The sequence below is a fragment of the Procambarus clarkii genome, chromosome 64, assembly GCF_040958095.1.
Source record: "Procambarus clarkii isolate CNS0578487 chromosome 64, FALCON_Pclarkii_2.0, whole genome shotgun sequence".
Classification (NCBI taxonomy): domain Eukaryota; kingdom Metazoa; phylum Arthropoda; class Malacostraca; order Decapoda; family Cambaridae; genus Procambarus; species Procambarus clarkii.
The window spans coordinates 22,277,022-22,300,047 of record NC_091213.1 but is presented as its reverse complement, the minus strand read 5'-3'; the positions used below and the strand labels follow the sequence as shown (position 1 = coordinate 22,300,047).

Genomic DNA, 23,026 nt, shown 5'->3' with positions numbered 1-23,026 from the left:
TCCAAATGCATTGTTAATATTCCTGTCAACCTTTGGAGATGAAGGGGTGAGGCGTTGCCCGGGCAACACGGTGAGGTGTTGCCCGAGCATATAAGCAGCAGAATAGCAAACATTAACTTTATACTGAGAAAAAAAAAATTGTACCACTTACGGGCTATTCATGCCCGTGCCACCTCTTGGGTGGCTTAATCTTTATCAATCAATCTTTATCAAACATTAACTAGTCTACTTTCAAGTGTGGTCTAGAGCAGACACTTGCGAGATACTGTACCGACGCTCAGTGCGCTCAACTCACACCAAAGTATCACCTGTGTACTTCTGTATATTCGACCAAATATATATATAGTATCTTAGTGTCTGTGTTTATTGTCACCATACTTTACGTAACAATAGAACCGTTACATTGGTATCTCCTCAAGGGCACTAGACTTGGTTTTAAGGGAAAGGATTATCTCATTGACGTCAGTGGAATTAATAGGCTTTAGGTACAGAGACTGTGGATAGTTACCTGTGAGATAGTCCTTAACGTCAGTACTGGAAGATGGAATATCATTTGCAAGGGATGACCCAATGGAAGAGAAGAACCTATTGAACTCAATAGCAGAATCTGAGGCTGAAATGCATCAGTTTCTCTGCTTTTATATCTGACATGTTTCCAAGTTTCCTATTTCTTTTTTATGGACCCATAGTATAAGGGTGAGCATGACGTTTTCCATTTCGTCGCAAAATCTTGGGTGATGGCATTTTTGAAGGCTCCTTTACGTGCAACATGGGGAATTGGATGACGGGTACTGTGAGGTGTGTTGTGCATTGCTTTGGCTAGTTGATCTATTAGTTCATTATGGAGAATACCACAATGCGCTGGGACCCATTGGATAGAGGTATCATAACCGTTTAATCGATGTTCATGAAGAAGTTGAAGACATGGGTAAACAAACTCCTTGCACGTTGTTGAAGAGTATGTAATGGCTTGAATCGCACTCTTGGAGTCACTGCAGATTATATATGTCCCGATTGGTAATATTGTGATTATTTGGAGAGCTTGATATAAGGCATATAATTCAGCTGTGAAAACAGATAGTTGGTTTGGTAATCGCCATCCCTGCTTGAGATGGTATTCCGGTATCCATACAGCGCTAGTGACCGAGGGTACGTTGTTCATGATGATGCGAGATCCATCTGTATAAATCGCTGTGGTATTTGGGTAGCAATTTTTCATTGTTGAGAGAAAGACTGAGGCTATGGCTGAGTTTGGTGCAGACTTTGGAATGTTGTCTTTGAGTTGCATTGCTGTATTAGGAGTTGTATAAAGCCAAGGTGGAATAGGGGGAACAATAAGTTGGGTTTCCGAGTTTTGGAGTAGAGAGAGGTCTATATTGAGGTTATTTGTAGCCCGTGTGAGGAAAGATTTTGTGAGTGATTGGTTGGGAAGCGGGGGTTATGTGGGTTAACTGTTGGGTTAATTTTTTATCTGTATGGGTGTGTACGGTGCGCAGTGGTACAGAGTGACAGATATCATATCAACACATATCTCTCAGGCAGCTATCCAAACTCTCTTCTCCTCTCACCAGTCAGCCCGTCAGATGTTGTGTCCATCATACACTCACTAAAAACCAAAGCTGGGAACATCAGTGAAATCCCATCCATTGTATACAAGAGCGCCTCCCATGCCCTTGCGCCACCTATAGCTCTGCTGTTCAACAAATCCCTTGAGTGTCATACCTTCCCTGATATCCTTAAAAAAGCAAGAGTAACGCCAGTTCATAAAGGAGGTAATCCGTCAGACATAAACAACTATAGACCAATATCGAACCTACCCATACTATCAAAAATATTTGAAAAAATTATCTACAAACAGCTCTACTCCTATCTCGTAAAATTCGACATTCTTAGCCCCTGTCAGTTTGGATTCCGCTCTCAAAAGAGTACCAACGATGCAATTATTAGTCTCCTTGATATAATTTACTCAGCTCTTGACAAAAATGAGTTTCCAATTGGACTCTTCATTGACCTGAGAAAGGCCTTTGATACTGTTAATCACGATTACCTCTTAAGTAAACTCCATCATTATGGGATCCGAGGCCATGCTCTGGACTATATCCAATCCTATCTTAGTGATAGACACCAATGTGTAGCCATCAATTATATAATCTCTCCCATTCTACCAATAACTGTTGGAGTGCCACAGGGCAGCATCTTGGGACCTCTTCTTTTTCTTATATACATTAATGATCTGCCTAATGTCTCTAACATTCTGAAACCTATTTTGTTTGCTGATGATACTACCCTCATCTACTCTGATCCCAACCCACATACACTAAATGGTGTTGTTAATAATGAACTAAAAAAAGTCCACTTATGGATGTCAACCAACAAACTAACACTTAACATAGAAAAGACCTACTACATCCTATTTGGAAGCAAATCTACAAATGCAATTCAGCTTCAGATTGACAATGCAAACATTAGCAATAAGAATGATGGAAAGTTTCTTGGCATATTCCTAGATAAGAGACTTAACTTCAGTACCCACATACAACACATAACTAAGAAAGTTTCTAAAACAGTTGGTATACTCTCCAAAATCAGATATTATGTTCCTAACTCTGCTCTCATCTCTCTATATTATGCACTAATCTATCCCTATCTTAACTATGGTATCTGTGCATGGGGTTCAACCACTGCAAACCACCTCAAGTCCATCATCATCCAGCAAAAATCTGCTATCAGAATAATGTCAAATTCTGCTTTCAGACAACACACAGCCCCCTTGTTTAACTCCCTAAATATGCTAAACATAATCTCACTCCACAAATTCTCCTGTGTCAACTACATTTACAAAACCCTGTTCTTAAATGCAAATCCTTGTCTGAAACTCTTCCTGGACAGATGTAATAGGACCCATTATCACCACACCAGAAATAAATATCTCTTCGATATACCCAGAGTTAAACTTAATCTGTGTAAACACTCTATGCAAATAAAGGGACCCAGTTTATGGAACTCACTCCCTACTGAATTGAAAAGCTGTCCAACTTTTACATCATTCAAAATCAATACTAAAAAGTACCTAATTTCATCTTCATAGTTTTTCACTTTTTGCCTTAAAATTGCACTGTATCAATTGCTACCCAATCTCCCAACCTTAATGTTCCCAATTTAAACATCTTTACCATTGTGATCATTGCTGTTTTCTTATATGTGCTGCCAATCTGTTGTATGGTGTTTATAAATCTTGTTTATCTGTATCTTTTGCTACCCAGTCTCCCAATCTTTATGTACCCAATCTGAACATCTTTACCATTGTGATCATTGCTGTCTTATATATGTGCTGTCAATCTGCTGTTTGGTGTCTATTAACCTTGTTTAAATTACTAATCAAGCTGTCAATGTAATTAATCAGAGCTTTATTATAACAATGTGCTTTAATATACCTACTTATCTCTCTCATCTCATTTTTCTCTTGTAATGTATCTATCATTTATCAATTCTGATTGAAATTACCTACTTAAAATTATCTGCTAGATTAAGGACCTGCCCGAAACGCTGTGCGTACTAGTGGCTTTACAAGAATGTAAATACTGTACTATCCAATGTATTCTCACAAACCCAATGTACCTTCTTGTATATATATAAATAAATAAATAAATAAATAAATAAATAAATAAAGGTAGTTTACACCCTGTACAGCAGCTCCCGTTTGTTGTGAAGATGTCACTCGCTCGCTTCCTCGCCGCCTTCCTCCGCCCATTTTCTTTGTCACTGATCTTTGCTGATACAAATGTAATGTTGTATTTTATTTATTTTGCAGTCTTCTAGATGTTGTTTCTGCTCGGCTTAGACTCAGTTACAAGTATCTCTGGGAATTCTCATTATCTGCCGATGTAGACCTGACCAAATGTAAACTGTCAACAAAATTATTCGCACACCCACCGTCACTATATGGTGGAGTGCGAAAAGATACGTGAATTCAGAGACAATTCTATAACCAATGTTCCAACGATGTGTAAATATGTCATTAAAAATTATCTGCTACCAGAAATTTTAGCCAAATATCCCCAGTTTGCTAACTGTAGGTAGTAACTAAGTGATTATAACCTATGCACCGCTTCCCACTGGATTGGGGGGGGGGGCGGTGTACACCGACTACTGGGGGCGAGTGTGGTGTTGCTAGTTGGATCTGCTGAGACTAGTTCGTGCTGAGACTAGTTCGTGCCGGGGCTAGTTGAGAGAAGCAGGTAATTAAAGGGCTTATGGACGCCGCATCCTCTGGCGTCTCCAGCTTATTTCTGCCCCAACTATCATCTGGGGCTAGTTGTAGGGGGCAGCGTTATGTGGGGCTAGTTGTTGGGGGCAGCGGTCCGTCTAATTACCGCAAGCTACCACAAGCTTCACAAAGCTTCCTGGCAATACGTTAGTAATGAATAAATATGATATATTTACTCATTATAATGTTGGTGCTGAATGTACAACACGAAAAAACATAATTTTAATCAGAAAAAGTATCTTTTTATAAAGAAATTAGACGAAAATAATGAACTGGTGATGCCAAATCAAGTAGACGATCCAAGCGTCAGTTAGCTTAGGTTAGGTTAGTTTTGGTTTGGTTAGGTTAGGTCAGCCTAACCTAACATGTCATATTTATTCATTACTAACGTATTGTCAGGAAGCTTTGTGAAGCTTGTATAACTTGCGGTAGCTTGCAGTAATTAGACGGACCCGGGAGGCAGTGTGGTGGGGCTAGTTGTGGAGGTTGAGCTATTGTGGGGGACAAATGCATGGTTAACTGAAATATTAAATACAGTACTGTATTAGTGATGGTGACTGGCCTGCCTTGCTCTAGTCATCTCTAATGTGCTGTTTAACACTGTCAAACACTGAAGGTCTTTTAATGACCATGTTAAGACCACTATTTAGTGCCATAAATGTCTTTGCCACTAAATAGTGCTATATAACTTCTGGGTGTTATTTGAATAATAGGTTTAGGCCTTTGAGGCAGTACAGAAAGTTCTATATACAGTATATAACTGTATGTTTGTAGCCTGCTTACAAATGCTTAAACATTTGTAAGCAGGCTTGGGTACGAAATGCCCCCTTGGGGGTACACATCTATGTAGAATAATTATTCGTTCTCATGATTTTGCTTAATCTGCTGTGGCTATGTTCTCCCTAAGTAGAATTACTAGCAAGTAATTCTTAAATGCATTATGCGAGCTGTTTGGTGCAATGCACACAGAATGAGGAAGATTCTTATATGTGCACTTCTGTAGTGGAATGTTAATGTGTGCACACACCTGTAGGGTCGGGGCAGCTAGCCAGGTGTCTGGGAATCTAACATGGGCTCGATACACACAATGTTTCTTTTCAGAAAGATGTTTTAGAAAAGATACTTTGAGAGATTTTCAGGGGTCGTTCTTAGTTTTGTGTACATTAGTCAAAAGTGCTCCTGGCTCATGCACCTTCCTTCATGTACATTGTGTGTGGATGTAATGGATCACAATGCAATGCTAATGCTGTGGTAATGAGGCTGTGTTCCTGGTGATGGAAAGTTGAATGATGTAAGTGTTGCAAAAGTCATACCATTGTTGGTCTTAAATTTGTGCTTGGGAGGGCCAGGTATTGTCATCTATCTTAATGTTTTAATTGTACAGGTCCTGTCACCATTAACACCTAGGGATTTCTAAATCTAATTAAAAGAGTTTAGTTTTACAGTTTAATTTTAGTAGGTCAGTGTATGGTTACCACTTTAAAATGCAAGCAATATATTTGCTTTTAACAATTGGTTTCCAGCAGCATAGGGTAATATGTAACCTGTATGCGATGAAATACATTGGCCCCATTGTTTGAATATTGACGATTCAACCTTTTGATAAATTTAGTCTTGTAAATGTACTAAATACATTTGTACTAAATACAATACTTCATGCACTTAAATGTAGTTTCATTACTTAAGATTCTTATCCTAGTCTGTCCTGTAAGACTAAAATTGTGCCATAACTTGTATTAGCCACTTTGTTCAAGTTTTTATTAAATACATACAAGCATGTCAGTGCTACAGAATTATGCCTGCAGTTTATTCCTTATAACTTCTAGTCGACATTGTTGAAACGTACATTTGCTGGTACCAACTGTCTGATTTTTTCACTTGTGTTGATATGCAGGGGTTTGATGCAGACTTGCTAGGTGATATCTGAACCTGTTCTCTCAAATATTACTGTAAGTCACATTTTGATGCTTAAATCCTCCAACACCAAAACTGTTAACTAAAAATCATAGTGGCCTGCAAAATTGATGTAATGTCCAGTTTTTTATTCATGGTCGTTGGTTAGGTTAGGTTTGGGCTATTTAGTACATCAGTTGAGTGACATTGTGAACACTTGAGATGAAGAGCTGGATATCTAGCTCAAAACCACCAGGACAGTGGTTTTAAACTATTAAAAATAACACCAGTTAAGTAGGTTTTAATATTTATTCATTTTTATATATACAAGAAGGTACATTGGGGGTTAAGAGAGTACATAGCAATGAAGATTTTTACATTCTTGTAAAGCCACTAGTACGCATAGCGTTAAGAGCAGGTCCTTAATTTAACAGATAGTTTTAAGTAGATAATTTCCAGCAAAATTGACAAAAAATGTTTACACATGTATTGTAAGAAAATTTAACACAATACACAATAATTAGATTAATACACAATAATAACAAAGATTAGTAGGTATATTAGGGCAAAATAGGATTATCAACTGGTTCATTGAAGCACAATTTGTGGATCATTTCAAGGAATAATGCAATAAAATATGTACTCAATATAACAAACATGATATAGGTGATAGCAGTGATGACAAAGGTAAAGATTGTATGGCTTAGGTACAATATTGGGGGATTGGGTTGCACTAGATACAGTGAGTATAAAGCACTAAATAGGAAACTTTAAAGATGAAATTAGGTACTTTTTGGTTTTATTTTTGAATAAGGCAAAAGTTAAACAGCTTTTCAATTCATTAGTGAGTGAATTCCATAGAAAAAGCCCCTTTATTTGCATAGTGTTTACACAGATTAAGTTTGACTGGGGATATCAGATATATATTTCTGGTACAGTATGGTGATTATGGGGTCTATTACCCCACATGGTGTACTATACCTTATTATGCCCAGAAAGAGTTTTAGAACAGGGTTTGCATTTAAGAACAGGGTTTTGTAAATGGCACAAGAGAATGTGTGGAGTGAGTTTGTTTAGCATGTTTAGGGATTCAAACAGGGGGACCGAGTGTTGTCGTCTGAAAGCAGAGTTTGATATTGTTCTTATAGCAGATTTTTGCTGGGTGGTGATGGGCTTGAGGTAGTTTGCAGTGGTTGAACCCCATGCACAGATACCATATGTAAGATAGGGATAGATTTTTTGCATAGTATTATGAGAGGAGAGCAGAGTTTGGAACATAATATTTGATTTTAGAGAGTATCCAACTGTTTTTGAGACTTTCTTAGTATTGTATTTCATGTGAGTGCTAAAATTGAGTCTCTTGTCTAAGCATATGCCAAGGAACTTTGCATCAGTTTTATTGCTGATGTTAACATTGTCTAAAGCTGAATTAATTCATTTTTTTTTTATATACAAGTGATGTAACATTCCTGTACAGCCACTAGTACGCGCAGCGTTTTGGGCAGGTCCCTGGAATATGATCCCCACGAAGAATCGTTGTTACAACCAAGTACCCATTTTACTGTTGAGTTAAACAGAGGCTACAGTTAAGGATTTGCACCCAGTAAATCCTTCCCGGCCAGGATACGAACCCATGACAAAGCGCGTGCGGAACGCCAGGTGAGTGTCTTACCACTACACCACGGAGATTAATTTATAAATTTATTTATTTATATATATACAAGAAGGTACATTGGGGGTTAACAGAGAATATAGAATTTAAGTTGAATTTCCATTCTTGTAAAACCACTTAGCACGCATAGCGTTTCGGGCAAGTCCTTAAACTAACAGATAATTTTTAGATAATTAACAGTAAAATTGACAAAAAATGGTTACAGGTACTTTACAGCTTTACTTTACAAGTACAGATGATTTTAAGTAGAAAAATTATAGTAAATTGAAAAAAAAAAGAAGTTTACAGGTACTTTGCAAAAATTGTTGACACAAAAGCAGATTAGAATAATACACAATAATAACAATACACAATAATGAACAAGTATTACTAGGCATATTAGGAAAACATCTCAGGGTTATACATAGGTTCACTGAAGCACAATATGAGGATCATTACAAGGAATAATGCAGTAGAATATGCACTAAATACAACATGTTATCAGGTGATCTAAGATTACAATGGTAAAGTAATATGTCTTAGGTACAAATATTGGAGGAATGGGTAGCACTAGAAACGGTGCGAAGATAAAGCTCTAGGTAGAAGACTATGAAGCTGAAATTAGGTACTTTTTGGTTTTATTTTTGAATAAAGCAAAAGTTGGACAGCTTTTCAATTCATTAGGGAGTGAGTTCCTTAGACTAGGTACCTTTATTTGCAGTGTGTTTACACAGATTCAGTTTGACTGGGCGATATCAAAAAGATTTGTGTCTGGTGTGGTGATTATGTGTTCTATTATATCTGTCAAGGAAGAGTTTCAGTACAGGGTTTGCACTTAGAAAAAGGGTTTTATAAATGTAATTGACACGAGAATGTATGGAGTGAATTTATGTTTAGCATGTTTAGGGATTTAAACAGGGGAACTGTGTGTTGTCTGAAAGCAGTTTGTTATTGTCCTGATAGCAGATTTCTGCTGGGTGATGATGGGCTTGAGGTAGTTTGCAGAGGTTGAACCCCATGCACAGATACCATAATTAAGATTGATAAGTGCATAATTTTCTTCACCACCACAGAGAAATTTGGCAAGCGGAATGGATGACACGAGGCCAACAATACCACTTGTAGCAAGGCATTCAAAGGGACATGCTACTCAGTATCTCACTGCCTTTGCAGGTTGGTCATACAAACATGATGTATTATTTTATTAGTTACTGTACTCGGTGATTGGAGCATGATTAGAGCTTCGAGATATGGGTAGCAGCAAGAGAAGTTTCTGGTGAGATTTGATGGAAATGAATGTACTGAACGTGATTTTTATATTCCACAAAATCATTGTTTAATCTTAACTTCTCAATTATTAAAATAACAAGTATTCTCCTTACATTTGCACTGAAAAGAAAGTATGTTACTTTTCTCCTTACTTAACAATTACAGCATCTTCACATCCTCTAGCAGAAATGAGAAAGAGCAACTCTATTAGGATGAGAATCATCAGAAAGCATTAGGACCTTGGTAAATTTAATAATTTGTTACATTTGGTGGCCGGATAGAAAGGATCATTTAGAAAGAGATGCAACTAGTGGACTGCATAAAGAAGTAATGCAGTAGTTCCTACCTGTACAAATGGATGCAAGATGCTACTGTGACAGAAATGAGAAAAATCAAGAATTAGAGCAGTAGAAATAGACAATCTGAGATCTGTGGTGTTTGGGGAATAAAGTAAATGATTAATATCCTGGAAAGATGTGGTGTACAAATTGTGGTAAATGAAAAGCTTAAAAGATAATGCACTGACATGGTTGATTGGGACCCTAATCAAATACTTTAATCCCTGCTAGATATGGATATAGAGATTGGGTGGATATAAGTAAGAGCTGTCTCATATGGGCCAATAGGCCTTCTGCAGTTACCTTCATTTTTATGTTCTTATAGGATCTGCTCTGCATTACTCAATAGGCCTCCAATGTTCTCATGTTCTTAAGTGGTTAGGTTGACATACTAAGTGTGTAAGTAAGCATGGATTAAGTGTGAAGAGTGCACAGAATGCATGCAGTAGGCAGGCGATGAGTCACAATAATGTGGCTTAAGTATGTTGACCAGACCACACACTGGAAGGTGGGGATGATGACGTTTCGGTCCAGTTCTGGACCATTCTCAAATCATTCTCACAATCGACTTGAGAATGGCCCAGGACGGACCGAGGCGTCGTCGTCCCTTCACCTTCTAGTATGTAGTAGGGTACAAGGTTATGTGGTAGCAGTTTGTGGTCTTAATCTAATCATCTGGCGCCTCACTTCCTATGAAATAAAATTAATGGAACATTACAAGTCAGTAGGCAGTGATTATGCATTGGTTGTGAGATAGTTGAATATTCTTAAATTGCTTCCAATGAAAAGATTATAAGCAGGATATGCTGACGAGTGCATCATTGAATTATATAAAAAGATTTACCTGATTTACCTGAGGGCCACTAACCCTAGTGGCCTCGACGAGGACAGGAAGTCGGCAGCTTGTCGAAGGTCCCCCCCCCCATTTGCCTTGTTTTTTTTTCCAAGTGGAAAAGAGCCCTAAAAGATGGAGATGTAGTGAGCATGAATAAGAAAGAATAAAAGAAATGGGTGTCTTTATGCCTTATTGGATTGCAAAATTAAATGGATTATAGTAATTAATGAATTGAGTAAATTTTACATCATTGGAATTGTATGCATGAATTGATTGCTTTCTCAGCTTGTCCATCTAATACTGCACTAACATTGTCATTAGCTATCATGGGTGCCCTGGCTGCTGGGACTGTGTTGGGCTACTCGTCTCCAGCTGGTCCTAAATTCATGTCTAATACAACCACTGGACCGCTGCATCTGACCACGGAACAAAATATGTGGTTCTCATCGTCAATGAACTAGGGAGCTCTGATGGGGGGGTCCTGTTGGTGGCCTATGTCTTGGTGTTTTAAGTAGATGAGGCACAATGCTGGCTTCCACGGTACCCTTTGTCGCTGGATGGCTTCTTATTGGTACGTGCAACTGTTGACTTATATGCTCTGTATCTTTCTTTAACTATTGAGCATAAGTTGTATCAAGCATGTATTTTTTGTATTGTACATACTATGGTGTAATTTAATTTCTGGTGTAATCTGGGTTCTGGTGTAATTTATAGTTATAAAATGCCAGTTGTTGTGGTGTACTGTCTTTCTATAATTTATATATTTTATAATATATTTTTATCTCAATGGTTTTAATACACACTACCATCTCCTGAAGTTTAGTCCAAAAATCAGTCACTCTGGTGAAAATCAGTCAATCAGTCACTCACATTATCTTATCTTTGCCATTTATACAATAGTTTGCAAATGTCATGTTTCAAAAGCTTCTCTCTTTTCATATTCTTTGGCAGACTTGTGTGAGGTCCATGATATTTTTTCGTTATATTCAAAAGTCTTCAGCCTTTCCTCATAGCTCTGGCATCTATTTTGTTTTACATGTCTTTGGATTTATCCATCCACTTTGATTGTAAAGTGATGATCTTACAGTATTGATCTTTAATCCCAAATGATATAAGAATTTGGGCACTATTCCTTCACTCCATCCTAGGACTCCTTTACTCCCACTCTAGGAGCCGGTCGACCGAGCGGACAGCACACTGGACTTGTGATCCTGTGGTCCCGGGTTCGATCCCGGGCGCCAGCGAGAAACAATGGGCAGAGTTTCTTTCACCCTATGCCCCTGTTACCTAGCAGTAAAATAGGTACCTGGGTGTAAGTCAGCTGTCACGGGCTGCTTCCTGGGGGTTGAGGCCTGGTTGAGGACCAGGCCGCGGGGACACTGAAGCCCCGAAATCATCTCAAGATAACAAGATAACCAAGAGAGAGAGGAGAGCAGAGTAGGGTACATAATATCTGATCTTAGGGAGTATGCCAACTGTTTTAGAAACCTTTTTTGTGTTGAATGTGGGTGCTGAAGTTGAGTCTCTTGTCTAGGTATAGGCCGAGGAACTTTCCATCATTTGCATTTGTTGATGTGCTTCCAAATGAGATGTAGTTCCTTTCTATGTTTAGTGTGAGTTTTAGTTGACATCCATGAGTGGACTTTTTTAATTCATTATTTACAATATTATTTAACCCTTAAACTGCACAACACGCAATATGATGTGTTGAGTAACTTGCTATAAATTGCCCATCATCATGTCATATGACGTGTTGGAGTACTACACAAGATATAAACGGCCCGCGGATACAAAGGGTTCACCTCGCCTTCATCAGGGCTCTTGTAAACAGACGCCATTTTTTTTTCTGGGGGAGCCCCTACGGCTCCCCAGAGCTTTCCATGGCTGATATAGATACCCTAACTATTTTGCATCAGTTGATGTGGGTGGAGTTCTAGGCCTACCGGAGACCACGAGCCAGAACCTGGCCCCCTCACAGAGGCACGGGGAGCAATGGCCCATAGAATTGCACATGTGATTTAGAGCATTCTATATCTGCCATCGACCAGGACAGGCACCCAGAAAGGTAAGCACAACAAAACAAACCCCTATTCTGGTTAACAACGAAAATCGACAAACGAGTGGACAGAACTCCCCAAGAAAAACAAACTTACAAGCATGACGTCACACAAGCCACGCCGCATGTCTGCGCAGCTCCCCCATCCCCAGGAGGGGAAAGGGGGGAGCCCCAGACCCCCGCGCCGGCAATCCCCGCCTCGGTTCCTCAGGCTGATGGGATAGTGCATGGTCGTGTGGCTCCAGCTCCGGTCTTGTCTCAGTGCTGTGACTTGTTTTCAGTGCTGCTCTTCAGGTTCTCGGGCTGCATATGCTTAGGGTCACCTTCCCCTGAGTGCCCTGTAAGTACCGCCCTTGGGGCTTGGGGTTGCATTCCACAAGTCACCTTGGGTCTACCTCTGTTGGCTTTTCGCTGCTTGGCATTTGGCCGTCCCGAGTGTTTGGGGGTTTTCCTTCCTTGTTTACCTGGGGTAAGTGGTAGTTATAGCACTGGTGGGGAGCAGGATACTGCGTAGCTAGTTTTCACCTCACACCTTATAGTTTTTACCTATAACAGCGGCCGGCTCTGTTCCTCTGGGTACGTTGTCCACTTGTGTTTTTTTTTTTATATTTGTTTTTGCCTGGTAGGGGGGGGGGTCTGCCTTGTGTCCCTCCCCCCCCTTATATTAGGGTCGTTTGTGTGGTGGCACCCCCTGCTTTGCCCTCACGGGTGGACACGTCCTGTGGGTTCAGCTTTAGCAGTTTGCTTGGTAGTTTGTGGCGCCGGTTAGCAGTGCCCTGCCTGGGATAACCCTTAGCAGACCCAGTCTAGGGGACGTGGGAAACCCCACGGGGGCTCTCGGGTCTGATAGTGGAGACCCTTGCGTTCCCTCTCGCTTTGTGCGAGTTGAGGGTTGCTCTGTCCCTTTGTCTCAGGGTGACTCTCCTTGTTTTTGCCTCCATCATGCTGCCTGTTGGGTCGGTGGAACATTCGACCCCGAGTCCTGCGAGCTTTGTTGCTTGTTCATGACTCAATTCACCCAGTCTGCTGATGAATTCCCTTGGGTGCAGGCAGCTCGCGCGTTGCAGGGTAGGTTGTTGCAACGTGCTTGGGTTGTTGCTTCCCCGGACGCCCCAAGGCTGCGCCGCTTTGTGTAGGGACCCGGACTTGGGGGTTTTGGTCGCTTCGGCCTTGGTTCCGTCCACGCCCCCTTGTTTTTCTCCTTCGGTGGTTCATTTTGTTCCCCCTCCCCCTCCTGTTTCCGGCCCCTAAGCGTCTGCAGGCTTCAGGGTCGGGGCGGGGTTAGAGGTTTCTGAGACTTGGGCAGTTTCGGGGGTTGCCCCGTCCGGGGTAGCAGCGGAGGCATTCGAGTCCGTTCCTCCGGCCGATGCTCCGGGGTCTGACCAGTGGGCCCCTTCTCTTCCAGCTCTCTCGGCTGCCCCGGCTTTTTCTTGTGAGGTCGGGGCTTTGGAGGTCGACTCGGCCCCGGGGCCTGGTGTAGAGACTCCTGGGGTTAGGGAGGAGCGGCCTTGGGGGCCTTGGGCTCCGCCTGGATTTCCGTCCTTCTGAGCGGGGCTTACTATTGCAAGGAGTGGGGGTTTTCTTTTCCCCCCCTCTGCATACGATTTGGACTTGGGTTCTGCTCCTCCCCTGGTTCGGTTCCATGTCACTGTGGTTTCTTCGGTTCCGTCTTCCGGAGGTTTTCGGCTACCCGCATCTCTTCGCCTGCGGTGTTGTTGGCCTTTGCAGCTTACCTCCTGCATGACCCGGAATTTGCCTCCGCGATGGTTCCTTCCGTTCTGGTCCGGGATGCCGGATTGGGCTACTTGTAGCCGGTTGGGCTCCTTATAGCCAAATGGGCTACTTGTCGCCGGTTGGACTGCTTGTCGCTTTGTTGGGCTATTTGTCGCCTTGTTGGGCTACTTCATGTCCTGCACATGCGCCATGGGAGTTTGTTTTGGTTCCGGGCGGTGTGCACACGTGTCGGTGTTCTGCGTCCATTTTATCTCGGGGGGGGGGGGGGGGGGGGCGCTCGCCTCTCTCTCTTATCTTTCTCCAGTCCGTGCCCCGTTCTCTTGGGGGTGTTCTGGAGTGCCGCTGTGGGGAAGTCACGAGGTTTTTTCCTTGTGTTTTAGGGGGGAGCCTCCTTCGCCGCTCCCCTCCTCCTCTCCTGCATGGGCACCCTTACCGCCTCCGGCGGCTACATTCTCATAGGCTTTCGTCATGGCCCTTCAGCGCCTATGTTCTGCAGGTGGGTTGGTGCGGTCTGACATCTCCTTCGTCCTGACACTGTTTTTGTTTTTGGAACTAGGAATGGGTGTACATACGTACTTGAGAACGTGGAACGTAACAACCGAAGTGCCTGCTCCAGGGCTATTGGCCCATATGTGGCAGCTCTTGTTCACACCACCCAATTCCTTCCTCGGTTCACGGGTGACTGCAGGTGGCCTCTTGGCTCTTACGAGGCGGCTCCTGCCTGTACTCATCCTGCCCCCCTCTCCTATGCTTGTCTAACCATGCTTGAGTTCGAGGCCCCGCCTCCACCTTGTTCCATGGTGCAACGGTGGAGGTGCCTGTTCAGTGGTACATTTTCCTGTGTCGAGGGTGTTATGTGCTCGCCTCCTTGTGCTTGAGGGGTTGGGTTCTGGCTCTTTCGTTCCGCCTCTCACCTGTCGTTCGCCTGACGTGCAGATTCTTTGCTTCCTGGGCACTCTCGTCTCTGCTCTTGGGGCTGTGTATGGGGTCAGCCCAGGTATGGCTGCCTAATGTGTTCCATCTCTTGCCTGTTACACTGCACACGTTTCTTCTACCGTCCCTGTGGCTCGGTTGGGTACTCGGTTTCCGCCTGTGTCCCCTTGTTGTGTGCCACTCGTGTTCTAGTTTATCTTTATCTTCTCTGTCACTTCCTCGGGGAGTGTGGTGACGTTTCGCTGCGGTTTTGGTACTGCAGCTGCATGTAGGGGTATGGTTGTGGCGTTTTGTTCGGTCCTTCCGTGTTCCCTCTGGGGCCCTCCTTCCTTGCTGGTCTTGCTGTGCCAGGCCTGGTTTTTTCATGTTCCTGGGATTCTCTGTCCTAACCTCATTGTGCTGGCTGGGGATGAGCTTGGGATCTTCGTCTCGCCCCTCGCCTATTATTCGCTTTTGGTTCAAGTTCCTGAGCCCAGTCGGCTCCCTTCCTTAGTGCTTTTCACGGCTGCCCCGGGGTTTTTCTTGACACTGGGGCTTGGGGGGACAGCTCGGTTCCGGGGCCTGCAAGGTGGGTTCCCGGGGCTGGGGTGGGGCTAATGTGGGGGGCCTTTGTGCGGGCTCCTTCCCTGTCGGCTACACTTGTGGTGGTAGAATAGCGAGCTTGTGGCTTTTTGGTTTCGGTCCTGCGGTCCTGGTCTTTGGACAGGGTGCTCTCCTGTCTTTCTTCTCCTTGGTTTGTTGTGGCTCCTTCAGTTCAGGATTACTTTGCTACGGCTCTTTTTCTGTTGGCATTGGCCTCTGGGGTTCATGTGGCGGAGCTTCATGCTCTTCTCAGGCGCAGTGGTTATTTGCTCCTATGGTCGTGGTCATAGGTTTGTTCGTCTGCAGCCATCTCCCTTTTTCTGGTGAAGGATGTGACTGCTGCTTTCCGGTGGGGTCCTTGGGTGGTTGTTGCTTGGGTTATCAGGCCAGGGGTTCACCTGGTGTTGTCTTGACTTTGTGTTGAGGAGTGGAGCACCGACCGCCTCCCGGGTATGTCCCCTTGTTTCTTAGGTAGTCTTTGGTGAAGTAGCTCTGGGGAGCCGTAGGGGCTCCCTCCAGAAAACCAGCGTTGAATGTAATGAAACGCCATTTTCTGGGCGAGTCCCGGAGGCTCCCCGGCACCTTCCGGTCGGCGTTTTTTCGCGATTTTGATATCCAGCCTCAAAACTGGGGCGGGGATCGCTTGCGCGGGGGTCTGGGGCTCCCCCTTCCCCCTCCCGGGGAGGGGGGAGCTGCGTAGACATGCGGCGTGGCTTGTGTGATGTCATGCTTGTTAGTTCGTTTTTCTTGGGGGAGTTCTGTCCACTAGTTTGCCGATTTTTGTTGTTAACCAGAATAGGGGTTTGTTTTGTGGCGCTTACCTTTCTGGGTGCCTGTCCCGGTCGATGGCAGATATAGAATGCTCCAAATCACATGTGCAATTCTATGGCCATTGCTCCCCGTGCCTCTGGTGAGGGGGCCAGGTTCTGGCTCGTGGTCCCCAGTAGGCCTAGAACTCCACCCACATCGACTGATGCAAAATAGTTAGGGTATCCATATCAGCCATGGATAGCTCCGGGGAGCCTCCGGGACTCACCCAGAAAATAGCGTTTCATTACATTCAACGCTGGTTTTTTAAAATTGTAGGCCAAATTCCCGGGTGTGAATTTATATTGAATCAGTTGATTCATGAATGAATCAGTATTGAGTGGCCACCAAGCCTGATGCATGCATCATGAACTCACAGCACTACTGTTCAGCTTGTGACCACAGCATCGCCTAAAAATGCCATAATATATATGTTCATGCTATTATTTAGTGATGATAGTCTTACAGAAGACCCCTGACTGTGATAAAAATAACCAAGATTCTGATAATAACAGGATTATTGTGATAATTAGCGCTGTAGTGGGAGGAGTAATCTTGGTGGGGAGGGAGGTAGCATTGTCTGCTGTCTCTGTGTGACCACCTTTTACTGTCTGGACTCACTATACCAGCTTAGTTGTTCGCTATGGTGAACAAAACATGCAGATACTTATATATAACGTCTGTATATAGTGAATAAAAGCAAAAATAGTATTGTGGGAGGAGAATGATGGCGAATCAGGGAGGGAGAAAGTGAGGCAGTGAGGGAGGGAGAAAGAGGCAGCCAGTGGCAGCCTGCCACTGGCTGCCACTGCCACTCAGCATACCAACTTAATAGTTCGTTATGGTGAACACGAATGTAGATACTTATATATAATGTGTATATAGTTTAATAACACCACAAACGGTATTGTTGGGGGAGATATTTTAGTGCGTCTGACCTTGAATGTGCGAGGGAAGAAGCTGCCAGTTGTCTGTGTAGCAACGTCTCCTAGTGCCTGAACTAACTATATCAGCTTAGTTGTACTGTTGTGGTGAACAAAACATGTAGATACTTACATATAACGTCTGTATATAGTGAATAAAGGCAAAAACAGTATGGTGGGAGGAGAATGTGGGCAAGTGAGGTGTTGAGGGAGTGAGTGGCAGCGAGTGGCTGACTGGCGTGTGGCGGTCTCTCCTTGTTGATTCTTGACTCATAATACCAACTTAGTGGTTTGTTATGGTGAAAAAAACATGCAGATACTTATATATAACCTGTGTATATAGTGTAATAAATGACAAAGTATTTGTTCACTGTTTGATGAACATAATAATTGAATCAACAATATGCACACCATAATTTTGAGTACAGTGATGATTCACACATTTTATTATATAAATATATCACACTACACACTACTGAATAATATTACAGCAAAAAAACTGCAAAAAATCAGAGACATTGAAATACCATAATTAGGTAATTATCTTTTTGTGACCACTCCTGCCTGACAGCTGGGGAGGAGCAGATCGCCTGGGACGCACGCTGAGTCAGCGCCTGTTTTTTGCCAGACTTCCCTGCCCTATAGCAGGCAATATATGCCACTTACGATTTTTTTACTATTTCTCCCATGATCAGAGGACACAAATTAATAGGTTTAGAAGAAAAAACTTTTTTTTTTTGGTATGTGCCTGTGGGTGGCAAATGCTAATTAGCCCTGAGCAGGACAAGGGTTAATGTGTGTGGGTTGGGGTCTGAGTAGATGAGGGTAGTATCATCAGCAAACAATATAGGTTTAACCACCGTGCTGCGCGGAGTTTATTGAGAAATTCCCCGTCTGTGTGGGGAAAATTGTGCGTCTGTCCCTCGTGTTATACACAGTGCTGCGCCATTAGTGAAATATTTTTTTAAATAACTTTTTTATTTTCATAGTAACTTTGAATATTTTTGGCCAAGACTATGTCTGGTAGCAGCATCAATCGTTCTGGAGGTGTTAAGAGGAAGAAGGTTGTCCTTGCAATTAAAGACAAGTTACGTGTTGTTCAACCAGTGAGGCGTCACAGGCAGCCAAATGCCTTCAACATTTGCATGCAACATCTCACTTGTTAAAGGCGCAAGCAAGCGCCTTTAACAAGTGAGGCGTCACAGGCAAGCCTTGCACTTTTAACAAGTGAGGCATCACAGGCAAGCCAAGCGCCTTCAACAAGTGAGGCCTCACAGGCAAGCCAAATACTTTCAACCAGTGAGGCTTCAGCAGCTGGCAGTCAAAACTCACTTTGCTTAATGAACTTGTACAGTAATTTTAAGTGTTAATTTTAGTGTTGTGTTAGTATAGGTTACGTAAATTGTTAAGAATTCTTACCTTCAAGATGTGTGGCATCAATCAAGAAAACGAACATCAACAAGGTAAGTTGAGGTTTCTAGTTGAATATTTAATAATTATATGTGGCAAGGCAATTCAAATTATGTTGTTTGTAGTATAAAAATAGTTGGAAATGGTCACTTTTGGACTCGTAGGTGAAAAAGTACCATTATCCGAAAAATGTGATAATCCGGCTGGGGGTCCTTCCCATATAGTCCGGATGATCGAGTGGAGACAGTAACACCACAAACAGTATTGTTGGAGGAGAAATATTAGTGCGTCTGGCCTTGAGGGCGGCAGCCATCAGCTGACTGTATGAGTAGCTACGTCTTTGTGCCTTTACTCACCATACAAGCTTAGATGTACAGTTATGGTGAACAAAACATGTAAATACTTATATATAATGTCTGTATATAAAAGCAAAAACAGTATGGTGGAGGAGAATGGTGGCAAGTCAGGTGAGGTGAGGGAGGGAGAGAGTGGCAGCCAGTGGCAGGCTGCCACTGCCACTCAGCATATCAACTTAGTGGTTCGTTATGGTGAACACAAATGTAGATACTTATATATAGCGTCTGTATATAGTGAATAAAAGCAAAAACAGTATGGTGGGAGGAGAATGTGGGTGAGTGATGAACATAATTGTTCACTGTTTGATGAACATAATTGAATCAACAATATGCACACCATATTTTTTAGTACAGCGATGATTCAGTCATTTTATTATATAAATATATCACACTACACACTATTGAATAATATTACAGCAAAAAAACTACGAAAAATCAATCGGAGACATATTGAAATAATTAGGTAATTATCTCTTTGTGGCAACTCCAGCCTGACAGCTGGCGAGCAACAGACCACCTGGGACACACGCTGAGTCAGCGCCTGTTTTTTGCCAGACTTCCCCGCCCTATAGCAGTCATCAGTCATGTGTATGGAGTTCTTAGGCCTACCGGGGACCACGGCCAAAACCGGGCCCCCTCAGAGAGGCAAGGGGAGCAATGGCCTATAGAAACCCCAGTGTGGTTGGAAGCATTCTATGTCTGCCATCGACCGGAACAGGCACCCAGAAAGGTAAGCGCCTCAAAACAAACCCGTATTCTTGTTAAAATTGCTACCAAAATCCGAACTATTGGATAGAACTCCCCAACAGAAAAACAAAGAAACTAGTGTGACGTCACACGTCACCGCGCTGCTGTCTGCGCAGCTCCCCCCTCCCCGGGAAGGGGAAGGGGGAGCCCCAGACCCTCCACACCTCAGTTCTTGAGGCTGATGCTTTAGGCGAAGGTCGTGTGCTCTGACTCCGGTGTCGCTACAGCACTGTGCTTTGTGTGTGGTGTTTGTTTTTGTGGGTGTGAGAGTCAGGAGTTATCTTCAGTACTCGGGCTGCATGTGCCTAGGGCTTCCTTCTCTAGGTGCCCTGTAAGTACTGCCCTTGGGGCTTGGGGCCACCTTCCACAGCCTCCTTGGGGTCTGCCTCTGCTGGTCTGTTTTACCTTTTTTGTTTTTTCGGCCGCCTGTTGTGCTCTTGGGTGTTCTGTTCTCCCTTGTTACTGGCAGGTAAGAGGCAGCTTGCACTGGTAGGGGCGCAGGGTGCTGCACAGCTTGTATTCCCGACATAGCGGCTGGCTCTGTTCCTTGGGGTTCGCTGTCCTCCTGCGGGGTTTTGTTTTTCCTTTTGTTTTTGCCTGGTAGGGGGTTCTGCCCTCTTGTTCCACTAGTTTTTGACCTTTCACGGTTCTCCTCAGTGGCACCCCCTGCTAGGTCCCCGTGAGTGTACATGTCCCTGGGGTACAGCTATAGAAGTTCGCTTGGTAGTTTTGGGCGCCGGTTAGCAGCCCCCTGCCTGGGACTACCTGAGCGCAAGTCCTCTTAACCCCTTAACTGCGTTGCCTCCAAATGTGACACCCCCGCAGTGCGCAGGAAATAAATTCTCTGGAAAAAATTCTTTTTCCTTTTTAAAGTGTTAAAAACCCTTCCCTCAGTATGGGTATGTAAAAAAAAAGTCGAAACTTATTTTGGCTGCTATGGGGTCCGGAAGTTGGGGCGTGACGTCATCATTCCCCGTGCGCCCGTGCCGTAAGCGCTCGGGGCGGGGCGCGCGAGTTGCCGCGAATATATTTTCGTTCATTTTTTGCGCACCTTTCCAAATACATTTTCATTGTTTTTATGTGCCAATCCAATGTATAATGAACACGTACACTATAATATCGTAGTACAACATCCGTACTGTCCGTAGACACTGTGTTACGTGCATGAAACTTGTGTACACATATGCAGCACATATTTACTATGTATCATGCTAATTTGTGTATATATACAATCTATTTACACACTATACACTGTCACACACTATACATTCACCATCAACACATTCAGAACACCGCGTAGCAGCTGCTTCGTATGGGCCAATAGCAGCTGCCTCGTATGGGCCAATATCAGCTGCCTCGTATGGGCCAATATCAGCTGCCTCGTATGGGCCAATATCAGCTGCCTTGTATGGGCCAATAGCAGCTGCCTCGTATGGGCCAATAGCAGCTGCCTCGTATGGGCCAACAGCAGCTGCCTCGTATGGGCCAACAGCAGCTGCCTCGTATGGGCCAACAGCAGCTGCCTCGTATGGGCCAATAGCAGCTGCCCCATATGGGCCAATAGCAACTGCCCCATATGGGCCAATAGCAGCTGCCCCGTATGGGCCAATAGCAGCTGCCCCGTATGGGCCAATAGCAGCTGCCCCGTATGGGCCAATAGCAGCTGCCCCGTATGGGCCAATAGCAGCTGCCCCGTATGGGCCAATAGCAGCTGCCCCATATGGGCCAATAGCAGCTGCCCCGTATGGGCCAATAGCAGCTGCCCCGTATGGACCAATAGCAGCTGCCCCGTATGGGCCAATAGCAGCTGCCTCGTATGGGCCAATAGCAGCTGCCCCGTATGGGCCAATAGCAGCTGCCCCGTATGGGCCAATAGCAGCTGCTTCGTATGGGCCAATAGCAGCTGCCCCGTATGGGCCAATAGCAGCTGCCCCGTATGGGCCAATAGCAGCTGCCCCGTATGGGCCAATAGCAGCTGCCCCGTATGGGCCAATAGCAGCTGCCCCGTATGGGCCAATAGCAGCTGCCTCGTATGGGCCAACAGCAGCTGCCCCGTATGGGCCAACAGCAGCTGCCTCGTATGGGCCAACAGCAGCTGCCTCGTATGGGCCAACAGCAGCTGCCTCGTATGGGCCAACAGCAGCTGCCTCGTATGGGCCAACAGCAGCTGCCTCGTATGGGCCAACAGCAGCTGCCTCGAGTGAGAGCAGCCACAGCCAGCCTGTCTCTCTCACTCCAACATCTTACTCACCAACATTGCTCCTCCCACCATATTGTTATAGTTCTTATTACACATGTTCTATATACCTATCTACATGTTTTATTTACCAGAACTATGCAAGTAAGCCGGTATTGTGTCCAAACAGTACAGTGGCCACCATACACTGCATGAAAAATCACACAGCAGACGACGCTACGATTACGTCACCTCCCTCACCAAAATAGCTCCTCTCAACATTCTCCTGTTGCTGTTCTTACACTATATACACACACTATATATACCCATGTACATATGTGTTGCCCATAGCGAACCACTAAGCTAGTATGGTGAGCAAAACAAGAGTGGCAGCCACACACACAATGAGGCTACCTCAGTTCTCGCCCTCCTTCCCTCATCAAAATTCCTCCTTCCACAATACTACGCACAACGCTAATTATAACCACATTCCTGCTATTATCACAATCCTGGTCACTAATTCCTGTAAATGAATAATTGACCACACGTTTATTTTGAAAAGAAACCTAAGAAATCATTTGAAGATTCCTAGTTGAACGAAATAATGCTGTGGTGCTGTGACTAGCACTGCGAACATCGTGAACAGCATTGAATCACTGATATTTGAACATTGTACCCAGTCATTATCACACTCAGGCGCTTATATATATCACTATCATAGCTAAATAATACAAGTTATATATATATTTTGACATTATTAGGCGATGCTGTGGTCACATGCTGAACAGCAGTGCTGTGTGCTCATGCTGCGAGCGCCAGCCTCGGTTGCGCACACACTATTGAGGCTCCCACACCCGGGAATGTGGACCACGATTTTTTTTAAAGATGGCGTCTGTTTACAAGAGCCCTGAGGAAGCTGATGTGAACCCCATGTAGCCGCGGGAGTTTTGAATGGAACGTGAAAAATACAAATACCCGGAGGCGTGTTGCGCAAACCAGACGTGAGCCTGCAGGCGCGTTGCGCAGTTTAAGGGTTAAAGTAAACGCTC

The 23,026-nt window shown here is 43.9% G+C and overlaps 1 long non-coding RNA gene across 1 annotated transcript in view; it reads left to right on the top strand.

Annotated features, from left to right (window-relative positions):
• The first annotated feature begins 4,113 nt into the window (after positions 1-4,113).
• LOC123750321 (uncharacterized) overlaps positions 4,114-23,026 on the top strand; it is a 30,343-nt gene continuing 11,430 nt past the window's right edge. The window contains exons 1-3 of the long non-coding RNA XR_011223682.1: positions 4,114-4,238; positions 8,885-8,984; positions 10,575-10,824. This is a non-coding gene — a long non-coding RNA (uncharacterized lncRNA). The remainder of the gene's footprint in view (positions 4,239-8,884; positions 8,985-10,574; positions 10,825-23,026) is intronic.